This window comes from Amblyomma mixtum, chromosome 1, assembly GCF_055824585.1.
Source record: "Amblyomma mixtum isolate Tamu chromosome 1, ASM5582458v1, whole genome shotgun sequence".
Taxonomy (NCBI): Eukaryota; Metazoa; Arthropoda; class Arachnida; order Ixodida; family Ixodidae; genus Amblyomma; species Amblyomma mixtum.
Window position 1 is genome coordinate 251577992 of NC_143012.1, and position 12529 is coordinate 251590520.

Genomic DNA, 12529 nt, shown 5'->3' on the forward strand with positions numbered 1-12529 from the left:
ACAGGATGGTTGGTTAGCACAATTCTTGATTATGAAAGTGTACTCCAAGAAAAGAGAGGGCAAGACTTACGTCCAAGTGAGCAAGCGATCATATCTTTTAGCTGACGCGAACAGTACTTACTGCGCTCCTAGGACCACAATAAGTGCGCGACTGTAGAGCAGCTATAGTCATGGTTGTCGAAGTTGCAAACATCGATTTTTAACTTGGGTTTCACAATTTCCTCTGTTCTCTGCTAGTCCGTGGTTCGAAATCGGGACCACCACCAACAGTCGCTCTACCAACTGAGCTACCCAGAAAGGCCTGGGTATTGCATGGCGAGAGCGACTTAATTAATAACTCGAAATTTGCATGTTGATGGTCCAATGGCCAAATATTTGGCTAAGAGCGTTTCCAACGTTCCCAGTCACATTATGCCTGTTTTTCGCTAATCAACTGCGTGTGGGAAAAATTTTGTTGAGAGAAAGAGAAGATGTGCAGCGTAACTTTATTGTTTACAAAAACGAAGTGAAGTCAGCGTCGTCGCCTTAGGCCTCGATGGTGCACTTTCAGATATAAAACTAATAGGAGTAAGACACTGTGGCCCATAACCCCTCCTTTCAAATCATTTTTAAAGCCTATCCTTCATGCTTGATTCATGGGCCAATTTTATCCCTCCGCGCTTTCCTATCTTCATAAAATTCTTTTTCTCTCTTTGCTCAGTTTTCCGGTCACCGGTACCTTTCTTCTAGCCTTCACTAGACGTACTCTTGTACTCCTAATTGTCATGAGATTTTGTGGTCGCTGCGCTTTCCTTATTACCCCACTAGCGCGTTCTTCTATATCACTCTTGCATGTAAACCGGACTAACTATGGTGGCATCTTCAGGGTTTTACGAATATCTCTTCTTTCATCTTCCCTTCCTTTTCCTCCTTTACCTCCCCTTTCATCTTTCCAATGAGCAATCATCATCATCATCATCCTGACTACACCCACTGCAGGGTAAAGGCCTCTCCCATGTCTCTCCAATTAACCCTGTCCTTTGTCAGTTGCCGCCACTGTATCCCCGCAAACTTCTTATTCTCATCCGCCCACCTAACTTTCTACCTCCCTCGCTACACTCTCCCTCTCTTGGAATCCACTCCGTTACCCTTAAGGACCAGCGGTTATCTTGCCTTCGCATTACATGCCCTGCCCAAGCCCATTTCTTCCTCTTGATTTCAACTAAGATGTCTTTAACCTGCGTTTGTTCCCTCACCCACTCCGCCCTCTTCCGATCTCTTAGCGTTACACCGATCATTTTCCTTTCCGTAGCTCGCTGCGCTGTTCTTAACTTAAGCTGAACCCTCTTTGTTGCGCTCCACGTTTCTGCCCCATAGGTGAGTACCGGTAGGATACAGCTGTTGTACACTTTTCTCTTCAGGGATATTGTTAAGCTACCATTCATGATCTGAGAGAACCTGCAATATGCGCTCCACCCCATTCTTATTCTTTTAGTTATTTCCCTCTCATGATCCGGATCTGCGGTCACTACCTGCCCTAAGTAGACAACGGGCAATAGAAGGTAATAATTAAAGGTGGCAAGCAGATATTATGCTTGATATCTTTTTGTTCTGAAATACTCTTTTCACGTAAAACCTATTTCATCAACACAACATATATTTTACTGATGTGTAGAGTCAATGGGGCGTTCATATAGTCTATATAATGAAAAGAAATGGGCCTGCGGGCATTTTTCGAATATATATTTTTTTCATTGAGCACCAAAATCAACTGCACCATATAAGCTGGCCAGTGCTCGACAGTCTGTTTTCCCTTATGGCAGAAAAAGCTCCAAATGTAAGCGTATGTTTGTAGACTATACAAAACATAAATGGGCTGACTGCATCTACTGACTTGGTCTACATGGCGTCTCATGCAAATTAAACCTTGCTCATTGAGACAAAGAGGGAGACATTTTAATGATTACAGGAGCTGTGCACCTGATAGTTATCCTGGCGTGCTACTCCATATGAGTGTGGGGAGGAGGCTGGGAAAGAGAGAAAATCGAAGGGAAAAAAAGAAAAGTGAAAGCTAAAATCAAGCCTACCCAACACTCGCGCACTCACAAACCCAAAGGATGATCGAAGGGTGTCTATCAAACCCGAGTCTCTCCGATAAACTAGTAGAGCTTTTGTCTCACACGCAGCCGAAACAGCATCACTCCATAGTCTAAGGACATAGTCCAGGCACAGCGCGCAGTCCTGGCGGAGTCCTAAAGTACTTAGAAGCTCCCTGCGGTGTGTATTCAAAAACAGGCACCAGGAGACCAAGTGTTCAAGATCTTATCTATCACATGTCGGGCACGGAAGGTTGCTTGGTGCATCAGTTTTATGAAAAAAATGTTTCGTGTAAGGGACGTCCAAGAAAATTTGGCGCTGGAATTACGGTCTCGCGCGTATCTAAATTGCCTGGCATTCGAAAGTCGCAAGCGGGGTCTATACGAAGTAGGGGTAAGTGTGGACGCTCCGGATCTCACCGGAGAGCGTTTCGTCCGCCAGGATTCAGAAGCCAGAAGTCACCATGCGCCCCTTTCACTGCTCAGTCAGCGTGATCATTGCCGGTGAGGCCGCATTGAGCGGATAACTACTGCAGCACAACACGGTGACGTAGCTTGCAGGACTAGACAAGGTTGGACTAGATGTGCACAGTGCCGCGCGGCAGTCAGTGAAGATACCCCACGCTGTTGGGGGTTGTTGCAGATATGAGCTAAAAGCTGCTCGCAGAGCCACCAACTAGGTAACAGTAGTCGAAGAGCGATGACTTAATGTCGATGAATTGTGGGCTCAACATTAAGAGCTGGTTCATAGGTGAGACGGAGTTCACCACAATTTGTTTGTTTGATTTCAGTGCATGTTTGATCATTCCTCTTTCAACACCTGCGCGTACGATGTTCTATCTCCTTACTGTGCCCTATAGGTTTTCACTGAAAAGAGGCAAATTTGTTTACCGCATATAGGACGTCTGCATAATTATCGAAGCACGACCTAGCGTCAGAACTAAAGAAAGAACATTGGGTAAAGGAAGATAAGCCAATTTTTGCGCGGTGGTATTATAACTAACAACCATTGAAATGCCAGTTCATTTTATTTTAAATTCAGAGTCCGCGTTGAAAAATTCAGTTTCGACTAGTCATTGTGTCTTGAAAGTAGTACCCAACTTTGCGCAATCTCTGGGCGTGTCTGCTGCAGTCAATTCTCTGGTGGTATGGTTACAATCTTTTTCGCTGCAGTGGCGGCTAGATTCAGCTTAAGTGCAAACAGCGAAAGGAAATCAATCACAGCGCTTCAAAGGAGGACAAAGAAGGAGACCGTGATTGCACGGTAATGGGAGGGGCCTTTCTCTAGCAACTAGCTTCGCTCTCGAATAGCAGAGACTTATAATGCTGGTTGTTTGTCAGAATCAGCCTTCTTTATAGGTCATTGTTTGCTTTTTCTTCCAGTGTCCATGGCGACTGACGGAGCTTCATCGCGTTGTAGCAATCTGTTTCCGACGCGGTAAGTAAAATGAATTGGAGTAGGCACTGAGTTTCACCAATGTTGACAGAACTGTCATTTACGACGATGGCTTTGCAATGATATCATGCAAACACCTACTTTGTCGACATTCATTGCAGTACAGGTATAGCGTTTTGTTTTCTTGTTCGATTCGCTGTCTGTGATGGTTGTAAGTTATACAGTTATACTCATTCTTCCAGTCAAACTCTATCAAGATCAAGAAGACGCGCTTTGAGAGCACATCGTGGTTCTGTTGGAATTTTTCCAGAATGGAACGAATTTCTAGGTGGATAGTAAAATATCCAAGCCAGCTACGAAGTTTTTTCTGAGCTGATATTCAGACAACGTTTCGTTCCTAAGAATACTTAAGCTATATCTTGATACCCGCCCTTTTTAAACGACATCTTTTCGTTATTTCTTTCGGTAGTGTCTGTATTAAATTTCTTACTTTTCACGTAGGGCAAAATCTAAGAAAATGTCTGATGTTTAAAAAAAAAACTGCGCTAACAAACTTAATTTGCCGGCTATTGGTAGAAACAGAATATATGAACACAAGTTGGAACTTAATGGGCTCCAGTTTAAATCAAGAAGGACTGCCATTTCTAACCTCCAGAAAGGATCATATTTTCAACATTTGATCGCCCTTCCTTGTACAGGCTTGGTTACTATGTACAGTGGGGTCTGTGGGCGGCGTTTTCTGAAAACGTTGCATTCTCAGACAGTACTCTCTGACAATTCGTCTTGTAAAGGCTCAGTGACGCATTCAATGCTTTTAGCAATAATATGAGTAAGCAAAATTGGTCCCACCTGTATATGGTGTATGATGTAGTTAATATTCGGTTTAAGAGAAGTTTCTGAAGTGAAAAAACTCAGTAATGAAAAAAATGGACTCACTTAAAAAATATGGCCCAACAGCGCGGCGTATATACATCATTCCCGTGACGTCAGCTTGCAGATAAGAATGAGCATGCTTCTTTCTCTCAGCCATTCAGCACTATCCCGAAAGTAACGTGCTCAGCGCAGCATCATCGCAATAAACGGTGCCATTCCCTTAATACCGCTCAGTGATGTGTTTTGCAGAAAGCATGCTTAATGTCACACGAGCCGAGCTACAAAAGTTTGCCAGTGCTCGTTATTGCTGGAAGCCTGCAACCACGGGTGGCCAAGGAAAAAAAAGCTGCATGAAGTTTTGAAACATTTCGGCCAATCTGGGCTCAGATTTTCACTTTGCAGCAAAGTATCCTTAAAGGATGCTCGTATAAGTAATTCGCGAAGTCAGCGGAAAGAAATAATCGAACGAATACACGAAGAGCACCAAGGTAACGTTCGCTGTCGAGCAAACGCAAAATAATGTGTTTGGTGGCCGGCCCTCAGCAGAGATATAGCGAAAGCTCTAACTGGTGCCGCTTGTGTGCGGCCGAACGCGTGCAGTTCAAGGAACCACTGTTCACCGCGGAAACGACAGAGATGCCATGGGAATAAGTCGGCGTTGAGTGGTTTGAGATGAATTGCGCTGTGTACCTTGTTTTCGTGGGCTATCGTTCTAGAGATCCAGTGGTAGCCTTGCTGAAGGAATACACGTCACGAGAAGCGGTAGTTAAGAATCTGAAAAGCACCTTCACCAGGCATGTCACCTCAAACGCCATGGTATCAGATAACGGGACACGGTTTGTATCGTTTGCTTTCAAGAAATTTTGAAATGTGTACGGGTTCAAGCATATCATAACTGGTCCTCGCTACCTGCAAGCAAATGGTGAAGCTGAATACATATTAAGAAAGAACAAGTTAACTTTGAAGAAACCAGAAAGTCCCCACATTTCATTGCTTAACTACCGGAACTCGTCTGCGTCTACATGTTACCGTCCAGCACAATTTCGGATGAGCCGTCGATTGCGCTCAAGAATACCTTGCGTTCAATCTCGGCTAAAACCTTGTATAGTCAGTCCTTTTTTGCAGAAAATGAATGAGAAGTACTGGAACAGGCAGGAAAGATACTTTGACTAGCCTCGCGCTGCCCGATGTTTCAGCAGACTTTGTGCAGGAAAACGGGTATGCCTGAAAGAGAAGGGTGCTCCCGAAACTGTCATGCGACCATCCAAAGCACCACAGTCCTACTAGGCTAGGTACAGACAATAGTGCGCTCGCCAGAACAGGCACCACCTCTTCTTACTGCCAGAGACGGGAGACAACGGTAGTTCACCATCAGCAATTCAGTGGCGTCAGCGACAAGAAGGCATCGATGTAATAATGAAGAGGCCGCACGTTTCCGCGTCGCCAGCCAAATTGTCATTCAAGCATACCGATGTACAGCAGCCGTGAGGTGGCGGTAAACAGGCTAGCGAATCCACCCAAAATAGTGGAGCCACTCGCTACGATCGAATCATCAAGACGACAAAACGACTTGGAATTAATGATTAACTATAAACTGTGTTGTCGAGTTCTCTTAAATGTACTTTGCTTGTGAAAAGAAAAAAAAATGTGACCAACGATGCTTGTCTGACAATTTCTACCATTCGAAGCCTACAGAGAATGAGAATTTCTTTTAAACTACTATGGGGTTTGAGGTCCTCTGGTGCATCTTGACCTCCACTACAGCACCAGTAGAGAAACGAAGTGGCCGGAAACATTTATGGGTGCATAAATTTGGCGCAAGTATTACATAAATGTTTCGGGCATGTACAACTTTCACACTGTCCGAACTTATAGGTGCACCTGATATAGTAACTCCTAAGCGAAGTTTGAGACGCAGCCTTGGAATCAGCATTGCGCTGCTCGTTATGTAATTTTCGTGCATACTGAAAAGGCTGCCCTAGAAGTTCGGGCCATCCCTTATGTTAAGATTTGAAACTTATTTCAAACGACATATCTAGTATGAGCAGTATCTTTAATTAGAAAAATCTCAGCGCTACAGAAACGGTGAAGTAAAGACAGGTGGCGCTTACAGGCGCTTTTCCAAGACCATCTCTTATTTTTGTTTGTCCTGTGCCCTTTGCGCTATGATTATTCTAAATCAGAAGAATCAACATGCCAAGCTACATGCTACACCGATAAGTTGGTTTTATTCATTAATGAACGCTATTCATGCTGCTCTTACTCACTTGTCTGTCCAGTATTGACAGAAAATGTTTGATCTCAATGCACTCCAGTATTTTCCCGTTAAGTCACGTCACTTTGGAGAATATAGGTTTCACTCCCTTGTGTGCATTCCGGACAGTTTGCTGGAGTGTTAGTACAAAACATTTTTTTTTTATCCTGAGGGCTTAGAATATTCTTGATAGAATGTTTCTTTTACTCTTCAGTGACACTGCGTTTCGTTTAGGAAAAACTTCCTGCGCCATCATCTTTTTTATCCGTTGTATTTCAGTGTAAGAACTTGCATACAATTTACTTAAGTGCCTAATTTTCTATGCTGTACAGTTTGGCTTTATAATGCAAGCCAAGGCAAAATTCGTGATGTTTCAGGCACCACTGAGCTCATTAGCAACATCCTCTGCAGCACAAAGGTCAAAATGTAAACGCTGCTCCCAACTTTTATTACTTTTGGTAGTGTGTATCAAGCGCATTTAGCAATAAAGCTCCACGGCACTTTTCTGCCTTGCATTTTGCTAGAGCTAGAAAAAATCGTTGCCAGCTATGAATAAAAAGACGAAGCCATGAAAAAAAGTAGGACAGCACGAATTCTCTAAAAGGCAGGATATTTTGCGTGTGGTAATCCTGTAATCCTGTGACACAAAAGTGGAAGTCATTGAAAAAGCAAGCTAGTCTGACAGCCTGTCACAAGCTTTGGCACTCGCACTGCGCTGCGCGAAATATTCTTCTTTTACAAGCTGTAGCGAAAGCTTCTCGTGACTTAAGCCCGTTCTGTTTGTTTTTTTTTTTTCACAGCGGTGCTAAGGCTTTACATTTTTCCATTTACTATAAACCTGAGGAGACGTTCCTTATATACGCAGCTCGAGATTTTATTCTTTTCGGTCGTCCCCTCTTGTTTCTATGCCAATGTTTAATTTCTATTACTTGGAACGAAAGTCAGCATGAAGCAAACAGCGTACCGATAAGGGTAGTCATTGCGTTATATCTGCACAGAGAATAACTTTACTCTTCTTTTGGCTGATTATCAACTCTGAATTGTCCATCAGCTTCCTGCATGCCGGAAGCCAAGTCACCAAAACCATGGAGCATACGGGATCTGTTTTTTTTTTAACTTGTTGTTTTCATCGATGGAAGAGTAGTAAAAGTAGAAGAAAAGCAACCACATATCATTGATGTGGTCCAAACCCATGACCTCCCAATTTTTTGTGCGGTGCTCTACCAAGTGAGCTACGGAGACGGCTGTCCAATCTTTTTAAATGGGGGGGGGGGGGGGGGGGGGGGGTATATATGTGTAACGTAAACGACCCTTGAGAGTGTTCATCAGCGCCTCCCTCGTCCATGGCGGCGGACGCATTACATCCTGTGTTTCGGTGAGAACCACGTAGGAACGTGATCGAATGGCGATGGCAAAAGCAGTGCAATAGCGTTGTTATGGTACCTATGGCAGAAAAACTGCCAGATTAGACGCCCTCGTTAAACTGCGATTTGAAGGAGCGCTCGTTATTACATATATGACTGAAGCCCAAGTAACCCGCTGGAAGTAGCACCTTGAGAGGAAGACGGCAAAGCGGCAGGCATGTGTACGGGTCTCAAAAGCACTAACGCCGGGAGTGGAGAACTTCCGCTCAGTTTATAATTATAACATTCTCATCAGATTCTTCCTACATGTCTGCGCACTGTAGAAAAGATCCCACTGGATCGGTAGGTTTAGTATAGCTTGCTTGCATTCTGGCTGTCTCTTGTCCTTGCGTTCGTGATTCTACGTGGCCACAGCTATTCGGAGACACCGGAGCTCTGGTTTACAGCCGAAATAAGGAACCTTGAGTAGAACTTCTTTACACCATGTGGTGTTGATTTGCCGACGCAGGAAGCAAAACTAAAACAGAGTTCTGTCAGCATTACCAGGCGCGCATCGCTGATTCTCGAAATTTAAGCGCTAACTGGTCGCTTCACCTTGTCTCTCTAGGATCTAACTGAAGAATGTTGAGGTTACGTATACAACTGCCACACAAATTCGCAGTATCTCTGAGAGCACGCTCCTGACGAACACGCTAAGGCTAACTCTTCGATGATGAACCGGCGCTCAAACCACTGAGTGACACCATTGTGGTTCCCCTCTCTCTTTCCTAGCGGCGGCTTCGGCTCCTCGAGCACGGACTTCTTGATTCTGGCCCCGCCATCCAATCTTTACGCGTCGCGAGCTTACACGTCAGTAACATCTCTACGCTGACTCTTTCACATCAGTTCGCGGCAACTCCTTCGCTTATAATCAAGTGCGCGCTAACGTTCGCTATGCTCTAAGTACACATTTCGTGGTTCTGCTCTAAGTGGTGTTCTAGAGCACATGACGCTACGAGAGTTATGTCACGTGGTGCTGATGACATCGAACCTCATGCATCAGAATGCTACCAAGGCACTGTACACTGCATTTCATAGGTGAAATTGTAAAACAGGGCCCAATTTACAGCGCTAAAATCTGTGCACGCTGATCCGCGCGAAGCAGAAAGAATGGTCACTAAGAAAGCGGCGAATGCAAACTGAGACTGGAGGACAGAAAAAGGAAGGCTGCAAGGCCCTTGTTTTGAATGATTTTTAACCCTTGTGCCAAAAAAAAAATTTCTAGCCAGCAATTACCTTCGGGAAATATATTTCGCTTGAATGTGCGTCATTCCTTTCGCATTTCGTGTACATATTATATAGCAATTGATGAACAAAAACAAAAGGGTCGGTGAACATATCCATAAATCTTTATGTAATGTTGTGGGTATTCGCTCTCTTAGGGCTGTACACGCCAAATCGTATTCCGCATGCAATACTTTGATTGCAAAATGCGCCTAAAATTCTGCTTAAAAGAGAATCATAATGAACCGCGCTAGAGGATTAGTCAAAAAACGAGGCAAGACAGATGCGGCTATGACTAACAACTGAATGCTTTACTCAGTATTAACAGTGTTTGTGGACTGCAGAAAAGCAAGAACAATAAAAACTCCCGGAGGTTAAAAATTACGGGTTAAATATTCTTAGCCAGCGCAGCGTTCGTCTTGCCTCGTTATTTGTCTCCGTCTTTCGCTTTGTTGCAGTATGAATCCCAACCAACTCGCCGATTTTTTTTTGTCGTTCGAAAAGAAACTTCTTAACAAATAGCGAACCTTGGATGTAGACCTGTCACTAGCGGTTGCGGGTATTTGAAGTGAATAAAGAGGCTAAATTCTGCGCCCCCTTAATCTCCTTTAAAGATAGGGTCCATGTACAGTCCTCGTCAAAAGTATACAGCCGAAAGGGTCCGCTTCTGAACCCTTGCATCTCGGCTGCCTTTGCATGCTCAGGGACGCTAATGTCAAAAACACGGGAGGAACTTAACTCCTCAACCCTCACAATCTTAGGACTGTGAAATGCGTATACGAGCCGCGATACACGGCTTAGAAGCGAACCTCTTGGGCTGTATATTTTTGACAAAGACTACGTTTACTGCATGACCCTGTCTGGTCTTGAACTTTTCTATAAACCATATTTCTGTTGAATACAGCGATAGTGTTACGCGCGAACTACGACTTCAATGAACCCTAATAATAATAAACACCTTTACTTTCAGACAACAAAATACAATTTTTAAGACAAGTCTGCCCAAGCCATAAAGGCTTGTAGGGCAGTACTCGGCAGTCGATGAAAGACAGATATATTAAACAATAGGTGTTGCAAAGCAAGCAAACAATGATAAACCGCAATACCTAAGGCAAACAAGAACAAAGAAACAGTTTAGGTTACCGACATATGTGGTTTTAAGAAGTTCTTTAATTGAGACAACGAAGAAACTGAAAAGATTGAATCAGGTAGAGAATTAAACATTTTTGGTATGTAATAATTACGAGTGAAGTGAGTGTAGCAGCGAGGTACCGTAAAACGGGGATGATGTCGAAAAGGACGAACAGGAATTAAAGGCACCAAAAATTTACTCTCCCAAATTTACTCTCAAAAGTGAGCACGAATGACTACATGATGGAAGAGGGCATGAAAAGAGGGAAGCTGTAAAAGCGAAAACAAATTGCAGTCAGGTGAAGCATTTGTGTTGTATGCCACGGATCGAAGGATGTTCTTTACTATCGCATTTAATTTAATTCGCCAAGTCTCTGAGCAATGATAATAAACAGTGACTCCATATCTGAGAATACCATAAATGAAAGCATGTGCAATAAGCTGCGAGTCTGAAAATGTAATAAATAACGAACATTGTATAGTACACATGATAAACCACGAAGCTTGTTGCATACTAGGGTAAGATGACTGTTCCAAGACATATCACCGCCAAAAAGTATACAAGGTACTTGACACTATTTGAAAAATTAATTGGAATGCAAGAACAATTAAGACAATGCGAAGAATGTAAAAACAATGGTTCAACAAAAGAAAGCTTTTTATGAGGATTACGAAAACAAATGAGTTTAGTTTTCTGTTGATTAATTGCAATAGAATTATTTAAGAACCAGTTAATAACATGCACCACATCTGTTCTAAGAGCATCCAAGGCCAGAGGCAACGAAGTATTTGTTGACAACAATAACGTGTATCGGCGTATTGAAAGATGTAACATTTTGCGACAGCATTCGATAAGTCATTTACAAATAAATTGAAAAGCAAAGGCGATAAAAAAGAGCCCTGTGGAAAACCTGCCGACAAAAATTATTCAGAACTTCGATGCCCGCTTATTTCAACAACTTGAGCCCGATAAGGAACGTGACTCATAGCACCACAGAAATACTCGTGAAAGCCTGCGAGATCTCATCAACGAATGTAACGAATGGAAATCGGCTGTGCGCATGTGAAGTCTAAGTGGCACATAGCCGACAGCTGTGTCTACTAGGTGGAAAAAGTGAGCTGTGAACTTTGTGTTTGAGGGCGAATACTGCACAGGTCTCACTTTTCGAAGTTATCTTGAGCTTGCATATCAAGAGCCGTAAAAGTTGCATTTCTCAAAGAAATCATTAATGACATTAACGAAGCCTGCCGCAAAAACTTGGTTTATCGCTGCAGCAGGACGGGGCTAAGCTTCAGAGAAGCGAGGGATTTTTTGTGGTTGAAACACCACGAAGAAATATTTTCTGTTTATATGTCGTCGTGCAGACTGCGATTGCGAAATTCAAACATTGGTTTTCGCAAATAGTTTTCAGAAGATTGATTACAGATGCTCATTTTGTTTACTATTTTACGCCTTCGAATATCAGGGGTACGGTTAGGGAAAGCAATCACATTACATGTAACCGCAGTGAGAAAAGGTTGACATGACAATAACCTTTTTCTTTGGTAATTGTGGTTTGCTTGTTACCCCAAAGAACAACCATGGAAACGACAGCAAATTATATTGACGTTTGATTTATGCTATGAGATCTCTACTCTTTCCAAAAAGGCGCTTCTACTTTTGAAGTTTCAGTAGCCACAGCTGACCAGATAGAGAGGTGCTTCTTTTCTGGAAATTTTTTTTTTAGCAAATCTAACGAGCTTGATCGTACAGATTGTAATGTTGTTCTTCTCAGCTACTGCGAAATTTCGTCTCAGCTACTCCAAAGTGCCGTAACTACTGTCTACATACTGTTCAACCCCCCACTCAAGACCATCGCCATTTCGCCGTCTGTTCATCACCGATCGGGACGATCGCTCGGAGGCCCCGGGTAGTGTGACGAAGACGAAGCTGGCAGTGGCGCGGGACGGAGCGCTCGCGCTAGGCCAGCAGCCATTAAATCATCTCTTCTCCATCGTTCACCACGCCTCATTCTTCGGCTGGCCGCCACGTTACAATATTGTGCAAGGCCTAACACAGCTAAGGCGTTTGCCAAGCTCCTCCTGACAAAAACATATGCAGCGCAATACGCTACAGTTACTCGGAAGATCACCGTTACGGCGCTTATGATTTTTCGACCATATTTCCTCCTTA